The sequence below is a fragment of the Thermobia domestica genome, chromosome 14, assembly GCF_964235325.1.
Source record: "Thermobia domestica chromosome 14, izTheDome1.hap1.1, whole genome shotgun sequence".
Classification (NCBI taxonomy): domain Eukaryota; kingdom Metazoa; phylum Arthropoda; class Insecta; order Zygentoma; family Lepismatidae; genus Thermobia; species Thermobia domestica.
Window position 1 is genome coordinate 130541245 of NC_137467.1, and position 23996 is coordinate 130565240.

At 32.6% G+C, this 23996-nt stretch overlaps 1 long non-coding RNA gene and 1 pseudogene across 1 annotated transcript; both read right to left on the reverse strand.

Annotated features, from left to right (window-relative positions):
• Positions 1–711: 711 nt before the first annotated feature.
• Positions 712–16251, reverse strand: LOC145670319 (uncharacterized). The gene is made up of 2 exons (XR_014128261.1): positions 15853–16251; positions 712–833 (listed from the first exon to the last, which is right to left on the reverse strand). It is a non-coding gene; the product is annotated as an uncharacterized LOC145670319 (long non-coding RNA).
• Positions 12741–14455, reverse strand: LOC145670631 (NADH-ubiquinone oxidoreductase chain 5 pseudogene; annotated as a pseudogene).
• Positions 16252–23996: the final 7745 nt, after the last annotated feature.

Below are 23996 nucleotides of genomic sequence, written 5' to 3' on the forward strand. Positions count from 1 at the left end.
ATGCTTACAGCTACATTTTCTATAAAATACATAATACGCAATAATCCGTACCCTCCTAGCTTCAATAAAACCCCAGCCAAAATTATTGAACCACTTACAGGTGCTTCAACATGTGCTTTAGGTAGCCAAAGATGAACTAAAAATATAGGCATCTTAATTAAAAAAGCAATAACTAAAGCAAAATATCACATATAATATGTAATTCCTAAATCTATTACACTTCTCATATTAATTATTAATAAACTACCCTTAATATATTCTAAATAGAAAATACCAATCAAAAGTGGAAGTGAAGCAAACAGGGTATAAAATAATAAATATATGCCTGCCCGTACTCGTTCGGGCTGATAGCCTCAGCCCAAAATTAAAAATAATGTAGGAATTAAAGAACCCTCAAAAAAAAAATAAAATATAAACAATCTAGAAGAAGAAAATCTCAAGTAAAGTAAAATAAGTAGTAATAAAACTAAACTAATAAAGCTTGCACTATAAAATGAACTTCTCAAGACACCTTCTCTAGCCATAATTATAAGAATAACGATTCAAATACTTAATAAAATCAATGAATAGCTCAAACTATCACTTCACAAATAATAGCCCACCTCCCAAGGAACTAATCCTATACTATTTCTTATTATAAATAAAAAACAAACTCCAATAAGACAAAACTGAACAACTCACCATAATTTAAAATTAAAACCTAAAGGTATCAAAAACAATATAAATATTAAATATTTTAGCATCGTAACACAACTAAAGAATTCAAATAATCACCTCCATGAGTTCGCACAATAGATACCAAAATTGATAGACCCAAACTACCCTCACAAACACTAAAAGTTAGAAACAATAAACAAAAATAATTTTCAACATACAGGCTACCTAAAGAATAAGATAGAAGTAAAAAACTTATCAACACAATAAATTCAAGTCTTAATAAAACCATCAATAAATGCTTACGTTGAATAACAAAACAAGCTATTCCTAAAATAACTAGAAAACAAGAAAATAAAATAAATAATATTTTCATAAGCTTTTATAGTTTAATTAAAACGTTGGTCTTGTAAACCATTAATGAACAAAATTCTAAAAGCATCAAGAGAAAGTACAAACCTATCTTTAGTCCCCAAAACTAATATTTTAATAAACTACCTCTTGAAATTAAAATAACCTGAATATTACTAATAATTTTAGTAGTTTTAAGATTCATTCTAATTCAAATATCTCACCCCCTCTCAATAGGACTAATGCTTATTATTAACACCATTACTACTTGCTTAATTATTTCAACCATAAGAGAATCCCCTTGATTTTCTTACATCCTATTTCTAGTGTTTTTAGGAGGTATATTAGTTTTATTTATTTATGTTACAAGACTAGCATCAAATGAAATATTTACTCTAACACCTAACCTTTTCTTACTAATTTCTTTAGCTCCTCTCCTCCTAATCCTTATAATAATTATTGACCCTCTTATACTTCCAAATATAATTTCATTACCAGACCCACAGCACTACACAACTAATTATCAAGAAATTCCCGGCATAAAATTTTATATAACATCAATCTTAATAAATACTATTATATTAGCAACATATCTATTTATTACACTAATTGCAGTAGTAAAGATCACTTCACTATACCAAGGCCCTCTTCGGCCCTCTAAGTCATATGTCAACACCAATTCGCTTACATCACCCTCTTTTTAAAATTGCTAATAACGCTTTAGTAGACCTTCCAGCTCCTATCAACATTTCATATTGATGAAATTTTGGTTCTCTTCTCGGCTTATGCTTAATTATTCAAATTGCTACTGGACTATTTCTAGCAATACACTATGTATCAAGTATTGAATTAGCTTTCAACAGAGTAATTCACATCTGTCGAGATGTAAACTTTGGGTGGCTTTTACGTACTTTGCATGCTAATGGAGCATCTTTTTTTTTCATTTGTCTTTATCTACATGTTGGTCGAGGAATATACTATGGCTCTTACCTTTACCTTCATACTTGAAGAGTAGGGGTTGCCATTTTACTGCTAGTAATAGCAACTGCTTTTGTGGGTTATGTCCTACCTTGAGGTCAAATATCTTTTTGAGGAGCAACAGTTATTACGAATCTATTATCAGCTATTCCCTACTTAGGAACAATATTAGTACAATGAATTTGAGGGGGGTTTGCTGTAGATAATGCCACTTTAAATCGATTCTTTGCCTTCCATTTTCTCTTACCTTTTATTGTAGCTGCCATGTCCATGGTACACCTCCTATTTCTCCACCAAACAGGATCTAACAACCCTCTTGGCCTTAACAGAAACCAAGATAAAATTCCCTTCCACCCCTATTTTTCGACTAAGGACACTATTGGATTTTTAACAATAATAACAGCCTTAATATTACTTACCCTTTGAAATCCTTATATACTAGGAGATCCTGAAAATTTCACCCCCGCAAATCCATTAGTCACACCAGTACATATTCAACCAGAATGATACTTCCTATTTGCTTATGCCATTCTTCGTTCCATTCCTAATAAGCTTGGGGGGGTTATTGCCTTAGTAATATCAATCCTCATTCTAATAATTATGCCATTTTTTCATACTAGAAAAATACGAGGGCTACAATTTTATCCTATTAACCAAATTATATTCTGAATTATAGTTAGCACTGTAATCCTTTTAACTTGAATTGGAGCTCGACCAGTCGAAGATCCTTACATTCTAACAGGTCAAATTCTTACAGTTATCTACTTCGCTTACTTCTTATTTGTTCCATATCTCTCCTCCTTATGAGATTTCTTACTAAATAAAACTTAGTTCTTTGGCTGAGAATAAGCATATGTTTTGAAAACATACAACAGAGCAAAGCTCTAAGAACTTATTCTCAATTTAATACACTTAAATTAAAAGAGAAATAAAAAGAAGCTTTATGCCTCCTAGAAATAAAAGATAATTAAGGGACAAGGGCAAAAAACACTTTCAAGCAAGGTATATTAATTTGTCATACCGAAACCGTGGTAACGTCCCTCGTACCCAAATAAACCCAAAAGAAATAAATACTACCTTACAAAAAAATAAAACAGAAAAAATATCATACCCTAAAAACAAAACGCTAAATAAGGCTCTCATAAACAAAATACTAGCATATTCAGCTATAAAAATAAGAGCAAATCCCCCTGCTCTATACTCAATATTAAACCCAGAGACAAGTTCTGACTCACCTTCTGCAAAATCAAAAGGAGTACGATTAGTTTCAGCTAAACAAGAAGCAAATCAAACTAATGCCAAAGGAAACGTGATTCATAAAAACCATAACTCTTCTTGATAATAACCAAAATTCAGCAATCTATATCTCTCAGCTAAAAATACAAAAGATAACAAAATTAAAGCCAAACTAACCTCATAAGAAATAGTTTGTGCTACTGCTCGGAGACCTCCTAACAAAGAATATGAAGAATTAGAAGATCAACCAGCAATTATTACAGTATACACACCCATACTCGTACAACATAAAAAAAATAATAAACCTAAAGAAAAAGTCAATATAACACTTAAATAAGGAATTCTTAATCATACTAACAAGGATAAAAACAAACTAAAAACAGGAGCTAGATAATAAGGATAATAATTAGATATAGTAGGGAAAACCTGCTCCTTAGTAAACAGCTTAATTGCATCTGCAAAAGGCTGAGGCAAGCCACAAATACCTACCTTATTAGGTCCCCGGCGAATTTGAATATATCCTAAAACCTTTCGTTCTAATAAAGTTAGAAATGCAACACCAATTAAAACACAAATAATCAAAATCAAATAAGAAACCACACCTATAATATAATCATAATACATTATTATCTGGACTCAATTCATCCATTATTAGATCCTAAATCTAATGCACTTATCTGCCAAAGTAATCCTCATTTACTTTTATTCCCTAAAAATAAATATTACTAGTACTTGGTCCTTTCGTACTAAAATACTATTGTTAATAAAGGATAGAAACCGATCTGGCTCACGCCGATCTGAACTCAGATCATGTAAGATTTCAAAGGTCGAACAGACCTATACACCAAGCTTCTGCACCTAGATAAAATCTTAATCCAACATCGAGGTCGCAATCTCTCTTGTCGATATGAACTCTCAAAAAAAATTACGCTGTTATCCCTGAGGTAACTTAGTCTAACAATCATTAATAAAGGATCATAAAAATACTTAAAAGTAATTATATAAAAAAGAGTTTATTTTATCTTCTCGTCGCCCCAACGCAACAATTAAATAGCAAATTCATTCATTGTCAACTACAAAAATTACTACCTAAATATAAAGATCTACAGGGTCTTATCGTCCTTTTAAATTATTTAAGCCTTTTCACTCAAAAGTAAAATTCAATATTACGAATAAAGACAGTCTTCCACTCGTCCAACCTTTCATACAAGCCCACAATTAAAGGACTAATGATTATGCTACCTTCGCACGGTCAAGATACCGCGGCCGTTTAAAACCTCACTGGGCAGGTCAGACCTTTTATTTTAACAAAAGGACATGTTTTTGATAAACAGGCGGAGGAAATCTTTGCCGAATTCCTTTAATCATCCTCTCTAATATACTAATAACACCATTATAAATCGCCTTAACTAATTCAAAGCAAAAGTACAGTAATAAATTAAATGTAGTAAAATATGATAAATAACTCAAATAAGTTATAACAAAATTACAAATGATGGCTACTTCTAAGCCCACATCTTTCATTTAATATAAAACCACATTATAAATAGTACAAGTAAAGAGCAAATCCCCCTTACTATTACTCACGGCAAAACTACAAAAATTAAGTCTACAACAAGTCTAGCCGCGGCTGAATTAAATTCAATTCCTGTACAACCAGATATAATGGAAACCGAAAGGCATCTCACCGCTAAAATAAAATTTACAAATAGTATGCTACCTATAATACCATAATATTTTAGCTCTTTCCATTTCGGGAAATAATTATATAATAATATTATTTAGTGTTCCCTGATACAAAAGGTACAACATTCCATATCTTCTTCTCCTCAAATAAAATTTCACTTATTTAAACATTCCCTTACGGTACTAATTAACTATAATATCAACATATTAACTCTATACCCTATACAATAACATCAATTAAAGTTGATTCACTTAATTCCAATAAAAATTAAATTTATATAAATAAGTATATCCTTCAATCAAAATAATCTGAATTGCACAGAAACCTCCTCGATGTAAACGAATAGCTCAACTAACAAGCTCTATTTTGCTATCAATTCAATCTAGGCACACCTTCCGGTACACCCACTATGTTACGACTTATCTCACCTAAACAAATGAGAGCGACGGGCGATGTGTACATATCCTAGAGCCCTACTCATAATAGCAATATAACCAATATTACATTCAAATCCACCTTCATTTAAATCATTTCATAATAAAATTCGTATAAACATTCTATTGTAATCCATCTCCTCTTACCAATAAGCTGCACCTTGACCTGAAGTCCTTCTCAATAAAGATAATGAAGGTTTATGACCTCTCCTTAATACCTTCAACTACGGCGGTATACAAACTGCCAACAATAGTAAGTAAAATATATCGTGGATTGTCGATTACGGGACAGATTCCTCTGAACAGTCTAAAATACCGTCAAATCCTTTGAGTTTCAAGAACATAACTACTATTACCCAGGTATTACATTTTACATTAAAAATAATAGGGTATCTAATCCTAGTTTAACAAATAATTTCATAGCTTCAAACATAGAATTCATTATTATTAAATAATAATTTCACCTAAAAATAAAAAGACAAAATCCTATAGCTCAAATTTATAACTACACCTTAACCGTCAATACTCTTCCCTTCGGCCCCCTCGTCTCACCGCGGCAGCTGGCACGAATTTCGCCGGGTCTTACTAAACCTTAACTGTTTCAAACACTAATTAATAAACAAAACCAAGTACTGCGACCAATTATACCTCATTATTTACCTTTAAGATAAATAATACTTACTTCTTATTCAAAAGATTACATGTACAACTAGATAAACAAGAGAAGAAAAGCCAGGATAATACTTTATTATTAACTTATAACGCTAAAATAAATAATTATTAGTTATGTATTTAATCCAATTGATAAAAATTAGTATTAATTAAAACCTGTCTCCCCCTTGTCTAGGATACAATTTTGTTTTTTTCCCCCCTCAAACAAAATTGTATCCTATACAAGTATATTTATTTTCTCCTTACACATATGCTGTAAAAACTAGCATATTCTGGATACGTTAAGCTTATTAATATACCTTTAGCCGGTATCTCAGGCTAATTAAGAGGATCTAATAGATTTTCAAGTTTTAATTATTATTAATATATAATATTTCTAAATTTAATTATTATAACACAATACTCATCTATTTAAATTCTCAAATACTTTTATAAATAATTATTAAATAATAAGATGCCTGATTAAAGGATTATCGTGATAGGATAAATCAAGTATTTCAATATACTCTTATTACACCTAAAAGAATTAAACTTTCACCTTCGATATCAAAAATCAACGTGCATCATACACTAAAGCGTAGAAAGATAAGCTAAGATAAGCTAGTGGGCTCATACCCCGCATGTGAAGATTACTCTTCTTTTTCTAATGCTCACTAACCCTAAAACTCTTTTATTCTCTACAACACTTGTGTTAGGAACCCTTATTTCCTTAACTTCCTCATCATGATTTGGTACTTGAATTGGTCTCGAAATTAATCTTCTATCATTCATCCCCCTAATTTCAAAGACCAACAATCAACGTCACACCGAATCTGCTTTAAAATACTTTTTAGTACAAGCCATTGCAAGATCCTTACTTTTAATAGCAATTATCTTACTCTATATAGGACTCCAAACTACATATTATTTAATCACTATTTCCTTACTTTTTAAAATAGGAGCAGCCCCTCTTCACTTCTGAATGCCCGAAGTAATAGAGGCTATACTCTGAATAGACTGCATTATTTTAATAACATGACAAAAACTAGCACCCCTCGGTCTATTATCCTACAGCTTAAATCCTACAAATCTAATCTATCTAACCTTAATCTTATCTCTAGTAGTAGGCTCAATCGGAGGCTTAAATCAAACATCACTACGCAAAATTATAGCATTTTCATCTATTAACCACACTGGATGAATACTCATGGCCCTTCTACTAAGTGACATAGCATGATCTCTCTACTTCTTATTCTACGCTTTACTTTCAATAATAGCAGTCACCCTTTTTGCAATAAACAAAATATTCCATATTAATCAAACTTTCTCTAATAAAATCATTGTAACAACAAAATTAGCTATCTTTACTAGCCTTTTATCTTTGGGAGGCCTTCCGCCATTTTTAGGATTCTTGCCTAAGTGAATTATCATTATAAAAACTGCTGAGCAAATATCATTTATTATTCTCACCCTAATAGTAATAACAGCACTAATTACTCTTTTCTACTATATACGAATTGCCTATGCTGCTTTCATCATTAATCACTATAATCAAACATGAACACCTTTAATGAAAAAAAGCCTAGAAACATCAATTAGATCAATATTTATTATTATCTCATTAAGAGGCATAATTATTTTACCTCTAACTGTCAACATCCTTTAAACAAAGACTTTAAGTTAAAAAAACTAATGGCCTTCAAAGCTATAAATAAAAGGCAACCTTTTAGGTCTTAGTATATATTAACTACTACTCCGGAATTGCAGTCCGACATCATAAATATTGACTATAAAACCTAATAGGAGGTTTATTAACCATAAATAGATTTACAATCTACCACCTAATACTTCGGCCATCCTATTTAATTTTACTTGCAACGATGATTATTTTCTACAAATCATAAAGATATTGGTACAATATATTTGATCTTTGGGGCTTGAGCAGGAATAGTAGGAACATCATTAAGTCTTCTCATTCGAGCAGAACTTGGCCGACCAGGTAGCTTAATTGGTGACGACCAAATTTATAACGTAATTGTTACCGCTCATGCTTTCATTATAATTTTCTTCATAGTTATGCCAATTACAATTGGAGGCTTTGGTAATTGATTAGTCCCTTTAATATTAGGAGCACCCGATATGGCATTTCCTCGCCTAAACAACATAAGATTCTGATTATTACCACCTTCATTAACTCTACTATTAACAGGAAGAATTGTAGAGAGTGGTGCGGGAACCGGATGAACTGTATATCCCCCTCTTTCCAGTGCCATTGCCCACGCCGGAGCCTCCGTTGACCTTTCTATTTTCTCCCTCCATTTAGCTGGTGTATCCTCAATTCTAGGGGCCGTAAATTTTATTACAACCGTAATTAACATGCGAACTCCTGGAATAACTTTAGAGCGAATACCATTATTCGTTTGATCTGTAGTAATCACTGCCGTACTACTTCTTCTATCTCTTCCTGTATTAGCAGGAGCTATTACAATACTTCTAACTGACCGGAATCTTAATACTTCCTTTTTTGACCCTTCAGGAGGAGGAGATCCAATTTTATATCAACACCTATTTTGATTCTTTGGTCATCCTGAAGTTTACATTTTAATTCTTCCAGGATTTGGTATAATTTCACATATTGTAACCCAAGAAAGTGGTAAAAAGGAAACATTTGGTGTTTTAGGAATAATTTATGCAATACTGGCAATTGGATTCCTAGGATTTATTGTCTGGGCTCATCATATATTCACTGTTGGTATAGACGTTGATACTCGCGCCTACTTTACTGCTGCCACAATAATCATTGCTGTTCCTACAGGAATTAAGGTATTCAGATGAATTGCCACACTTCATGGAGCACAAATAACCTACTCACCTTCAATCTTATGAACTTTAGGTTTTATTTTCCTATTTACTGTTGGAGGCCTCACGGGAGTTGTATTGGCAAATTCATCCTTAGACATTGTTCTCCATGACACTTATTATGTAGTAGCACACTTTCATTATGTACTATCTATGGGTGCTGTATTTGCTATCATAGCAGGACTTATCCATTGATTCCCCCTATTCAGAGGAACAACAATAATTCCTACATGACTAAAAATTCAATTTTTAGTAATATTCATAGGAGTAAACATCACATTCTTTCCTCAACATTTCTTAGGTTTAAGTGGGATACCTCGCCGGTACTCAGATTATCCAGATGCCTACACTACATGAAATATAGTATCAAGTATTGGCTCATTCCTTTCCTTCGTCGCCGTATTAGTACTTGTAATTATTATGTGAGAAGCCTTTGCGAGAGCTCGACCAGTAGTCTTCTCGGACCAACAAACAACATCCTTAGAATGATTCCAGAACTTGCCGCCAGCAGAGCATAGTTATACAGAACTTCCCTTATTAACAAACTTCTAAGGTGGCAGATAAGTGCATTGGGCCTAAGCCCCAAACATAAGAATAAACATCTTCTTTAGAAATGGCCATTTGAAATCAACTAGGACTTCAAGATGCAGCGTCCCCTGTAATAGAACAAATAGTATTTTTTCATGATCATACAATACTCATTGTAACTATAATTACAGTCCTCGTAGGCTATCTACTAGCCTCTCTCCTACCAAATACATATATTAACCGTAATTTATTAGAAGGCCAAACCCTAGAAACTATTTGAACAATTTTACCTGCTATTACACTAATCTTTATTGCCCTCCCATCTTTACGACTCTTATACTTACTAGACGAAATTCACCAGCCAGCAATTACCCTTAAAACAATTGGACACCAATGATACTGAAGTTATGAATATTCCGACTTCTCCTTAACAGAATTTGATTCTTACATGGTACCCATCAATGAAATAAATCCTAATTCATTTCGTCTTCTAGATGTAGACAATCGCATCGTATTACCTATTAATATTGACATTCGTATTCTAATTACCGCTGCTGATGTTCTTCACTCATGAGCTATGCCTGCCTTTGGCATTAAAGCAGATGCCACCCCAGGACGTTTAAATCAAGTAGCAGCTAATATTACACGCACAGGCTTATTTTTCGGTCAATGTTCAGAAATTTGTGGTGCAAATCATAGTTTCATACCAATTGTTGTTGAGACCTGCCCTCATTCAGTATTTATTAACTGAATAACAAAAATAATACAAGAACTTTCATTAGGTGGCTGAAAGTAAGCAATGGTCTCTTAAACCAAAAAATAGTAAAGTAACAATTACTCCTAATGGAAAAATTAGTTAAATTATAACATAAGCATGTCAAGCTTAAATTACTACTTAATAGTATTTTTCTATTCCACAAATATCTCCCCTAAAATGACTCATCTTATTTATTATATTTTCCTTGTGCTACCTCTTATTTGCATCTATTATATATTTTAATTCAAACACGCCTCATCCTTCCTTAGATAGCACTAACATTAAAAAAACAACTATAAACTGAAAGTGATAACAAATCTTTTTTCAACATTTGATCCCTCTACTTCAATTATAAATATGTCATTTAATTGACTTAGAACAGTAATTGGACTTCTAATTATTCCAATCCCATTTTGATTTCTGCCAGGACGTCCAAACATTTTATGAAATAAAATTACCCTAACCCTTCATAAGGAATTCAAGACTATTCTTGGTCCTACTAGTCATCAAGGAAGAACCTTCCTATTCATTTCTTTATTCTCCTTCATTCTATTTAATAATTTTATAGGTCTATTCCCTTATGTATTTACCAGCTCTAGACATTTAACTTTTACGTTAACTCTCGCCCTGCCCCTTTGAATAAGTTTCATAATCTATGGTTGAATTAACCACACTCAACATATATTTGCACATCTCGTTCCTTCTGGGACTCCGGCCCCTCTCATACCCTTTATAGTATGCATTGAAATGATTAGTAACATCATTCGACCTGGCACCCTAGCTGTTCGATTAATAGCAAATATAATTGCGGGACATCTCCTCTTAACCTTACTAGGTAATACAGGCCCTTCTTTATCTCTTTCCATACTTTCATTACTAATAATCGGACAAATTACTCTTCTAATACTAGAATCTGCCGTCGCAGTAATCCAATCATATGTATTCGCCGTCCTAGTCACACTATATTCAAGAGAAGTTACTTATGTCAGCACCACAAAATCACCCTTACCACCTTGTTGATCAAAGCCCCTGACCACTTACTGGAGCCCTAGGGGCCTTAATTACAACCACAGGTCTCACTAAGTGATTTCATCAATATGACCCTTCCCTATTTTTCCTAGGGATACTAATTACACTATTAACCATAATTCAATGATGACGGGATGTGACTCGAGAAGGAACATATCAAGGATTACACACTATGCAAGTCACATTAGGACTTCGGTGAGGCATAATTCTATTTATTATTTCTGAGGTATTCTTTTTCGTTTCATTTTTTTGGGCCTTCTTTCATAGTAGATTAGCACCAACAGTAGAAATTGGATCTTTCTGACCTCCAACAGGCATCGTCCCATTCAACCCAATACATATTCCCTTACTCAACACTGCAATCCTACTCGCCTCAGGAGTTACTGTAACATGAGCTCATCACAGATTAATAGAAGGTAATCACACTCAAGCCACTCAAGGTCTACTACTCACAATCCTCCTTGGCCTATATTTTACTGCACTACAAGCATACGAATATTATGAAGCCCCATTCACTATTGCAGACGCTGTTTACGGCTCAACATTCTTTATAGCAACAGGCTTCCACGGTCTTCACGTCATCATTGGTTCTACATTCCTAGCCACTTGTTTATTACGTCACCTCTTATCACATTTTTCTCCTACGCACCATTTTGGATTTGAAGCTGCTGCCTGATACTGACATTTTGTAGATGTAGTGTGACTATTCCTTTATATTTCTATTTATTGATGAGGAGGTTAGCCTATTTAATATATATAGTATATTTGACTTCCAATCAAAAAGATCATTTAAATGAAATAGGCAATTAATACAGTTCTAACAACTGGTCTATTAACTATCATTATTTCCCTAATCGTTATAACTATTTCAACTCTCCTTTCCAAAAAAGTTATTAATGACCGAGAAAAAAATTCCCCTTTTGAATGTGGATTCGACCCTAAATCATCGGCCCGAATTCCTTTCTCATTACGATTCTTCCTTATTGCTGTAATCTTCCTCATCTTTGATGTAGAAATTGCCCTTCTACTCCCAATAACAATTACTATTAACAATACTAATACATTATCTTGATCTCTCGTTAGATTAACATTCCTAGTAATTCTCTTAGTGGGCCTTTATCATGAATGAAATCAAGGATCTCTAACATGAGCCGATTAATAAAATGGGATAATAGTTAAATATAATATTTGGTTTGCATCCAAAAGGTGTTGCTGTCAACTTATCTCATAAGTAGGAAGCAAACAATTGCACTCAGTTTCGACCTGAACCTTTGGTCTCTTGACCCCTGCTTGTTAGTTGAAGCCAAAAAGAGGCATTTCACTGTTAATGATACTATTGGGTATTTCATCACCCCAACTAAGGAGATGTGAATAATCAAGAAGAAGCTGCTAACTTTATCTTTAGCGGATTGTACCGTTAACATCTCTTAATATAAATAATTATAGCCCCCTTAGTATAAATATTACATTACCTTTTCGGGGTAAAAAAGAGAGTGCTCTTCTCAGGGAGTATATTTAGGGAATATAATTCTTCTTAGTATCTTCAATACTATGCTTTCAATATAAGCTACCCAAATACACAAATATAAAGAAACAAAGGAAAATTGTAAAGATTAAAAAAATTAATAAATACATTTTAAATAAATTATCTTGTGAATGTTGAATTAATATTGAACCGTCCTTAAAACTACTATACATTCCTTGAGCACCAAGACATTCTCTCCACCCTTGATCAATATTATTATAATATGCACCCCCTATATATAAAGGTAATTTAATAATATAATTTGTTGATAAATAAGGTAAAAATCACATGCTTCCTATTATCGTAGAACTAAGATAAAATTTCATACACACTAAAGACTGCCCGATAGAATAGCTTGATAATAAAATACCAACCCACAAACCTACTACACTCACAAGTAGAGCACCCATTTTTAGATGTAAAGGTAGAACAACACAATTAACACCAGGAAAAATTAGTCAACTTAATGTCGCACCTCCTAAAATTGCTATTACTACCAATCCTAATATTCCCTTACATATCACTCAACCTTCATTATCACTAATAGAATGAATATTAGCACCTCCAAAGCTCTTTCCCGTTAAATAAAATCTTAAACGTACTGAATAACATACAGTTAGGCCCGTAGAAAAAAACAATAAGAAAAAGCTGACTACATTAATTAAAGACAAAGAAGAAATTTCCAAAATTAAGTCCTTAGAATAAAATCCAGCTAAAAATGGTATACCACATAAAGCTAAATTAGCTACATTTAAACAAGATAAAGTGAGTGGTATCTGACTTACAAGTGCTCCTATTCTACGAATATCTTGTGTATCACCCACACCATGAATAATTGCTCCCGCACATAAAAAAAGTAACGCCTTAAATAAGGCATGTGTCAATAAGTGAAAAAAAGCTAATACAGGAAATCCCATAGACAAAATTATTATTATAAGACCAAGCTGGCTTAAAGTAGATAAAGCAATAATCTTCTTTAAGTCATACTCGTAATTAGCACCAATGCCGGCTATAAACATTGTCAATCCTGATAATAAAAGCAATACATCTCCTATATAAACACTCAATAAAACATCTCTAAAACGAATTAACAAATAAACTCCAGCAGTTACAAGTGTGGAAGAGTGAACTAATGCTGATACTGGTGTAGGAGCAGCTATTGCTGCTGGTAATCACGCAGAAAAAGGGATTTGTGCACTTTTCGTTATTGCTGCCAAAATAATCAAACTAGAAATAATTACTATCTCATTTTTATTTAAAACTCTATGCAAATAAAAAACATAATTTCAACTTCCATAATTTAATATTCAAGCAATAGCTAATAAAATTGCTACGTCTCCAATACGATTAGAAAGGGCAGTCAACATACCTGCATTATAAGACCGCACATTTTCATAATAAATTACTAAACAGTATGATACTAACCCTAGCCCGTCCCAACCAAGTAGGATTCTAATTAGATTAGGGGAAACAATTAATAAAACTATTGAAAGAACAAATATTAATACGAGCATAATAAACCGATTAAGATATCGCTCGGATCCTATATACTGTTCACTGTAATAAATTACTATTCTAGAAATATAAAGTACAAATCTTATAAATATAAATGACATTCAGTCAAATAGAAAAGTTATAATAATTTTATTTCTATTAAAAGAAATAACTTCTCATTCAATAAATACACTATATCTATTAATTAAAAAACTCAAGCCCATTATGAATAAAAGAATACTTATTCTATTTAAAAAGACAAATCTAGTCATACAAATTGAAAAAGGTCAAACCATGGCCTAAGGGCAACTAAACCTTCTTTAGTTCCACAAACTAAAATTTTATTCTAAACTACTCAAGCAGTTACAGTCATAAGAATCTTGGTCCTGCAAAAAAAATTAATAAATTTAAAGGCAACCAATGTAATATCAATAATAAATATTCTCGCACACTCCCTCCTCAACAAGAATATAAATTAGAATAAGGTATTCCATGTTGGGTATATGAATATAAATATAGTCTATAAGCAGCTCTAAAAAAAGAAAGCAAAGCTAATCCTAACATACTCAATCAAGATCAACCAACAATTCTATTTAACAAACTAATTTCTCCTAATAAATTTAATGTTGGTGGTGCAGCTATATTAGCAATTCTTAATAAAAATCATCACAACCCTAAACTCGGTATAAAAGATAGTATTCCGCGATTAATTAACAGTCTTCGACTTCCTAAACGCTCATAAGAAATATTAGCAAGACAAAATAATCCTGAAGAACACAGGCCGTGAGCAATTATTAATGTAAGAGCACCTCTAAATCCTCATAGTCCCATCGTTAGTAAGCCTATCAACACTAAGCCTATATGGGCAACAGAAGAATAAGCAATTAAAGACTTTACATCAACTTGTCGTAAACATACTAATCTAACTGATCAAATACCCACAACTCTAATACCAAATCAAATTAAATTTATGCTTACAGCTACATTTTCTATAAAATACATAATACGCAATAATCCGTACCCTCCTAGCTTCAATAAAACCCCAGCCAAAATTATTGAACCACTTACAGGTGCTTCAACATGTGCTTTAGGTAGCCAAAGATGAACTAAAAATATAGGCATCTTAATTAAAAAAGCAATAACTAAAGCAAAATATCACATATAATATGTAATTCCTAAATCTATTACACTTCTCATATTAATTATTAATAAACTACCCTTAATATATTCTAAATAGAAAATACCAATCAAAAGTGGAAGTGAAGCAAACAGGGTATAAAATAATAAATATATGCCTGCCCGTACTCGTTCGGGCTGATAGCCTCAGCCCAAAATTAAAAATAATGTAGGAATTAAAGAACCCTCAAAAAAAAATAAAATATAAACAATCTAGAAGAAGAAAATCTCAAGTAAAGTAAAATAAGTAGTAATAAAACTAAACTAATAAAGCTTGCACTATAAAATGAACTTCTCAAGACACCTTCTCTAGCCATAATTATAAGAATAACGATTCAAATACTTAATAAAATCAATGAATAGCTCAAACTATCACTTCACAAATAATAGCCCACCTCCCAAGGAACTAATCCTATACTATTTCTTATTATAAATAAAAAACAAACTCCAATAAGACAAAACTGAACAACTCACCATAATTTAAAATTAAAACCTAAAGGTATCAAAAACAATATAAATATTAAATATTTTAGCATCGTAACACAACTAAAGAATTCAAATAATCACCTCCATGAGTTCGCACAATAGATACCAAAATTGATAGACCCAAACTACCCTCACAAACACTAAAAGTTAGAAACAATAAACAAAAATAATTTTCAACATACAGGCTACCTAAAGAATAAGATAGAAGTAAAAAACTTATCAACACAATAAATTCAAGTCTTAATAAAACCATCAATAAATGCTTACGTTGAATAACAAAACAAGCTATTCCTAAAATAACTAGAAAACAAGAAAATAAAATAAATAATATTTTCATAAGCTTTTATAGTTTAATTAAAACGTTGGTCTTGTAAACCATTAATGAACAAAATTCTAAAAGCATCAAGAGAAAGTACAAACCTATCTTTAGTCCCCAAAACTAATATTTTAATAAACTACCTCTTGAAATTAAAATAACCTGAATATTACTAATAATTTTAGTAGTTTTAAGATTCATTCTAATTCAAATATCTCACCCCCTCTCAATAGGACTAATGCTTATTATTAACACCATTACTACTTGCTTAATTATTTCAACCATAAGAGAATCCCCTTGATTTTCTTACATCCTATTTCTAGTGTTTTTAGGAGGTATATTAGTTTTATTTATTTATGTTACAAGACTAGCATCAAATGAAATATTTACTCTAACACCTAACCTTTTCTTACTAATTTCTTTAGCTCCTCTCCTCCTAATCCTTATAATAATTATTGACCCTCTTATACTTCCAAATATAATTTCATTACCAGACCCACAGCACTACACAACTAATTATCAAGAAATTCCCGGCATAAAATTTTATATAACATCAATCTTAATAAATACTATTATATTAGCAACATATCTATTTATTACACTAATTGCAGTAGTAAAGATCACTTCACTATACCAAGGCCCTCTTCGGCCCTCTAAGTCATATGTCAACACCAATTCGCTTACATCACCCTCTTTTTAAAATTGCTAATAACGCTTTAGTAGACCTTCCAGCTCCTATCAACATTTCATATTGATGAAATTTTGGTTCTCTTCTCGGCTTATGCTTAATTATTCAAATTGCTACTGGACTATTTCTAGCAATACACTATGTATCAAGTATTGAATTAGCTTTCAACAGAGTAATTCACATCTGTCGAGATGTAAACTTTGGGTGGCTTTTACGTACTTTGCATGCTAATGGAGCATCTTTTTTTTTCATTTGTCTTTATCTACATGTTGGTCGAGGAATATACTATGGCTCTTACCTTTACCTTCATACTTGAAGAGTAGGGGTTGCCATTTTACTGCTAGTAATAGCAACTGCTTTTGTGGGTTATGTCCTACCTTGAGGTCAAATATCTTTTTGAGGAGCAACAGTTATTACGAATCTATTATCAGCTATTCCCTACTTAGGAACAATATTAGTACAATGAATTTGAGGGGGGTTTGCTGTAGATAATGCCACTTTAAATCGATTCTTTGCCTTCCATTTTCTCTTACCTTTTATTGTAGCTGCCATGTCCATGGTACACCTCCTATTTCTCCACCAAACAGGATCTAACAACCCTCTTGGCCTTAACAGAAACCAAGATAAAATTCCCTTCCACCCCTATTTTTCGACTAAGGACACTATTGGATTTTTAACAATAATAACAGCCTTAATATTACTTACCCTTTGAAATCCTTATATACTAGGAGATCCTGAAAATTTCACCCCCGCAAATCCATTAGTCACACCAGTACATATTCAACCAGAATGATACTTCCTATTTGCTTATGCCATTCTTCGTTCCATTCCTAATAAGCTTGGGGGGGTTATTGCCTTAGTAATATCAATCCTCATTCTAATAATTATGCCATTTTTTCATACTAGAAAAATACGAGGGCTACAATTTTATCCTATTAACCAAATTATATTCTGAATTATAGTTAGCACTGTAATCCTTTTAACTTGAATTGGAGCTCGACCAGTCGAAGATCCTTACATTCTAACAGGTCAAATTCTTACAGTTATCTACTTCGCTTACTTCTTATTTGTTCCATATCTCTCCTCCTTATGAGATTTCTTACTAAATAAAACTTAGTTCTTTGGCTGAGAATAAGCATATGTTTTGAAAACATACAACAGAGCAAAGCTCTAAGAACTTATTCTCAATTTAATACACTTAAATTAAAAGAGAAATAAAAAGAAGCTTTATGCCTCCTAGAAATAAAAGATAATTAAGGGACAAGGGCAAAAAACACTTTCAAGCAAGGTATATTAATTTGTCATACCGAAACCGTGGTAACGTCCCTCGTACCCAAATAAACCCAAAAGAAATAAATACTACCTTACAAAAAAATAAAACAGAAAAAATATCATACCCTAAAAACTAAACGCTAAATAAGGCTCTCATAAACAAAATACTAGCATATTCAGCTATAAAAATAAGAGCAAATCCCCCTGCTCTATACTCAATATTAAACCCAGAGACAAGTTCTGACTCACCTTCTGCAAAATCAAAAGGAGTACGATTAGTTTCAGCTAAACAAGAAGCAAATCAAACTAATGCCAAAGGAAACGTGATTCATAAAAACCATAACTCTTCTTGATAATAACCAAAATTCAGCAATCTATATCTCTCAGCTAAAAATACAAAAGATAACAAAATTAAAGCCAAACTAACCTCATAAGAAATAGTTTGTGCTACTGCTCGGAGACCTCCTAACAAAGAATATGAAGAATTAGAAGATCAACCAGCAATTATTACAGTATACACACCCATACTCGTACAACATAAAAAAAATAATAAACCTAAAGAAAAAGTCAATATAACACTTAAATAAGGAATTCTTAATCATACTAACAAGGATAAAAACAAACTAAAAACAGGAGCTAGATAATAAGGATAATAATTAGATATAGTAGGGAAAACCTGCTCAATAGTAAACAGCTTAATTGCATCTGCAAAAGGCTGAGGCAAGCCACAAATACCTACCTTATTAGGTCCCCGGCGAATTTGAATATATCCTAAAACCTTTCGTTCTAATAAAGTTAGAAATGCAACACCAATTAAAACACAAATAATCAAAATCAAATAAGAAACCACACCTATAATATAATCATAATACATTATTACCTGGACTCAATTCATCCATTATTAGATCCTAAATCTAATGCACTTATCTGCCAAAGTAATCCTCATTTACTTTTATTCCCTAAAAATAAATATTACTAGTACTTGGTCCTTTCGTACTAAAATACTATTGTTAATAAAGGATAGAAACCGATCTGGCTCACGCCGATCTGAACTCAGATCATGTAAGATTTCAAAGGTCGAACAGACCTATACACCAAGCTTCTGCACCTAGATAAAATCTTAATCCAACATCGAGGTCGCAATCTCTCTTGTCGATATGAACTCTCAAAAAAAATTACGCTGTTATCCCTGAGGTAACTTAGTCTAACAATCATTAATAAAGGATCATAAAAATACTTAAAAGTAATTATATAAAAAAGAGTTTATTTTATCTTCTCGTCGCCCCAACGCAACAATTAAATAGCAAATTCATTCATTGTCAACTACAAAAATTACTACCTAAATATAAAGATCTACAGGGTCTTATCGTCCTTTTAAATTATTTAAGCCTTTTCACTCAAAAGTAAAATTCAATATTACGAATAAAGACAGTCTTCCACTCGTCCAACCTTTCATACAAGCCCACAATTAAAGGACTAATGATTATGCTACCTTCGCACGGTCAAGATACCGCGGCCGTTTAAAACCTCACTGGGCAGGTCAGACCTTTTATTTTAACAAAAGGACATGTTTTTGATAAACAGGCGGAGGAAATCTTTGCCGAATTCCTTTAATCATCCTCTCTAATATACTAATAACACCATTATAAATCGCCTTAACTAATTCAAAGCAAAAGTACAGTAATAAATTAAACGTAGTAAAATATGATAAATAACTCAAATAAGTTATAACAAAATTACCCCGAGTTGACACTCATTCTTTTTCTTTTCTTTTGCTTAGCACTCGCTCTATAGTTTAGCATATTAGTCCATATGTTAACTCATGTTACTGAATACTTAAGTGTTCTGTGGTAAAAGGCTAAGAGGTCATGGTGTCAACTTTATAAATTATTAAAATTTATTTCATAATCATAATTTCTCACCATCGTCGTCATTCTAAATATTATAGATGTGAAATGTAATAGTGAAGCAAATAAAATTCATTAACGTTAAAAAAAATAATAATTTAAGCAAAAGACGTATTGAAAGTACAAAGAAGGAATTAATCTACAGACATAATTTTATTTATTTATCCCACATGTTTATTCTGAAGTTCAACATACATATTTAGGACATTATTGTTTAATAACTTTTCAGAAAGAATTACTTGATTCTGGCTTGCAGAAAATTGCTCTTTTTACTTATGATGTCTGAATGTTTCAAAATTTCAGACCATGTTACAAAATACATAATAATCATACGAAGTGAAATCTAGTGAATAGAGTGGATTGTCCATGCATTGAACCTACAAATCATCCGGTGATTTACTATCTTAGTATGAATAAGATTTGTTGTTCGTTAAAAAATAACGTTTCACTCTCGCGTTTCTTTCAACGCTTCTTAATTTTCTCCAGGACGTTTCAATTATAACATGCATTAGTTCTTTGGTTCTTCTGATTATATTTTATACTTGGTAACCTTACTTCGCAGTTAATAAAATAACAAATATTATAATATAATAAATAAGCAACCAGTTGTTTACTCTTGTGTTTACATTTACATTATATAATAAGTTATTAATATATACTAAAGAAATATATAAGAACTAAGAATAGATTCTATTTGGCGCGCTAATAATATTTTTTGTTAATTTTCAGACCTCTCAGGGGTAAGCAGGGTTGATTTTATGGTATGTAGCTTTGAATAAATGGGGTGGTTGGATCAATGGGTGGGTGGGGATGGTGTACCATCAATCTTAAGAGGCTTCAAAGGGTCAAAAGTGAAGATTGATGGTGGCTGGATTGACAGGCAGGGGAACAGGCAGTGGAGGGAGGGGCATTTGGGCCGCTGGGCAGACGGTCGGATGTAGTTACGTCTTTTTTTTTTAAATCTACGCTTTACATATTGATCTTTTTTTTCTTGGGTGGCGTCAGATTGGGTGCGTGGGATGTCTTACAGAGGCAATGCCACTAAAGTCTAGAGACATCCCAATTAAGAGGCAGACCGGTATTACTCTGACACACACACATCTACACATAGACATATACACGTACGACACCACTTCCATGCACGAATACACATGTACATACGTATAAATATGTTAAACTACACGCATCCCATCTACACCATTAACACCCCCACACCCATACACATAAACACACACACACATATAGATAGATAGATAGATAGATAGATAGATAGATAGATAGATAGATAGATAGATAGATAGATAGATAGATAGATAGATAGATAGATAGATAGATAGATAGCAAACACACACAGATCGCGCGGGAGATCCGGGTCCGATTTTCGGCAGGAGCTCAAGTGGTTTAGATTTAATGTTAAACTGTAGTCCATGTCTCATATAGTCTCGTTGCTAAAAGGAATGTTAAACTCAAAAATCTAATACACATATACATTTGGCACTGGGACACCTACACCCATCACGTCATTCCTAGAAGATACTTGTTAACTGAATCCTGAGGAAATCCAAGTAAAGTATCCTAATTTTTTCGATGAGTGTACCGTACAGCTTCTTGCCAACCATCATCAAACAATAATATCTTTCCAATCGCATCTATAAATATTTATTGATTTATTTTTTATTTTTTCAAATAAAATCTACTTCTGACAGTTTTTCTCTCCACTTCTAAAACCGTACAAGGACATCGTTCAATTTACATAATATAGAGAAATGGTGTCGTAAATTAGTCTTCACTTCCACCCACCAAATTCCATAAATCACGATACAAATCGTAACTTGGCTTTGACCTTAATTTGAACTTCAGAAACATAGTGATAACCGTAATTCCATTCTCAACCAAACATTCAATGTTACGCATTTTTGTCATTTTTTATTATATCTTTTATAATACCTGTAATTGTTTTCTTCGTTCTTCTCTCTCTACAACTTTTACTCCAAATGAATTCACTAATTAGTGTTGTCTTCTTTTGTCTCAATTTCTTCGTTGTAATCACTTTTCTTTAACAATTTCTTTCCAATCCTTTTACTTTCTCAAGCTTCCACCATATCTTTCTTTTAATAATAATCATTGGTTTCTACAGCTTTTTGTCAAATTTCTCTCCTGCTCTTCTTTCATTACCAATATTCTCTCCTGCTCTTCTTTTCTAACTTTTCGTTACTCCGACATTCATCACAATTCAATTGTTACGTTGGAAATAAAATACTACTGGTGTGGTTATATCCAAAGATATATCTTTGATATATTTCAATGTTGTAAAGCTTATTTTTAATTTTTTAGAACTGCCATGGACCTTTTTTTAAAATTTCTACCAGTGTGCCATACGGCTTCATACCAGCTTCATTCGATCACTGCCTCCATCATCTCATATCATAATCTCGACTTTATATATTTCTACTCATCTACATGTGTACTGCACTTAATGACACTTCTTTCATAAACAAACGTACATCTTATATACATAGAAGCATTTTATTGTTTCGAATTTTTTTCTTTCTTTCTTAATGACAGATACTACATGAGATATGGATCTATAGCTTAACATCAAATCGAAACCACATAATCTCCCACGGATAGTAGAACCGGAGACTTCTACAATTTGTAGAGTTTTTAACATATATTTTTTTTAGTTTAACGTCCCACAATTATGCACTGAGGTTAAGAAAGACGGTGATGATGAGATGTATGATGATAGTGGAATGACAAAAGTGGGAGGAAACGAAAAACTCCAAGAAAATCCATGCACACAGTGTTTGTCCATCATAAAGCTTACTTGGCTGAGCTGGGGTTGACCCAGGAACCAGGAAGTGAGCGCTCTACCACTGAACCACCGCGACTCTTTTTCGCATACTTTTACATAAATACACTACACTACACTTATATTTCCAAATACGCGCACTCTAGCACTTCAGTTCGTAAGTAAGAGGGAATACCCAAACCAACCAGAATTGCAACACAACATGCACGCATTTTGTTGTTACGGAAAGCATGTCACTAGCCGAGTAGCGTCACCTCTGTGTGGAGTTGGAATTGTTTATCATTGATATTGCATTGTATATGTTCCTGCTCATAGCGTCCAGTGTGACGTATGATTACAAAGACTAAAGAGTGAGCCTGAAATTTCGTTGTTACTCGACAAGTTAAGGAGAATTCTTTGAATAAATCATAAGTTTACATGTGTTTTCCCAGTTCAAGTGTCTTCTCAGTTGACTGAAAGCTTCTCAAGACTTGATCCCCTTCGTGCCTGAATGAGCAAGCAAGTTTCACTGATGCACAAATGTCGTTTCTGTTACACTTCCTTAATGAATTCATCCACTTTAGCAACATGCTGGTCTGTAACACGCTTCAGTGCACCACTTTGCTTGTTATCTACGAGCGACGTCCGTTCTTCGCGAAAGCGCTTGTTTCTTTTTTCTTTTTTGTTGTTGTTCTTTTTTGTTCTTTGTGCTTGTTGTTCTTTTTTCTTTTCTTTTCTTTTTCTTTTTTCTTTTCTTTTCTTTCTTTTTTTTTTTTTTTTGCTTACGTGGGATCAATATTTTTGAAAATTTGATTCCACTTTGCTTAGTCCCAAACACCAGTCTCTATTAACCTCTTTTCTTCTAAGTCAGTAGTTATACAATTTATCCATCTTTTTTATGGTCTTCATCTTCCTCTTTTGCTTTGTACTTTCAACTTCCCCATTTTCTTTTGACATAATCATCATTTCCTCTCATAATATGACAATACCACCGGAATCTTCTCTTTCGTACCTTTTTTTTAAGATATCTCAGTCATTTTAACGCTATCTGTTATTCTTTCGTTTATGATCTTGCCCAACATTGATCTTTCTGGTAACACCACAATCCAACTGAACGTTTTCAGGTTGACCAGTCTAGTTTCTTCCCTTTCATCGTCTTGATTCCCCAAGTTCCTCT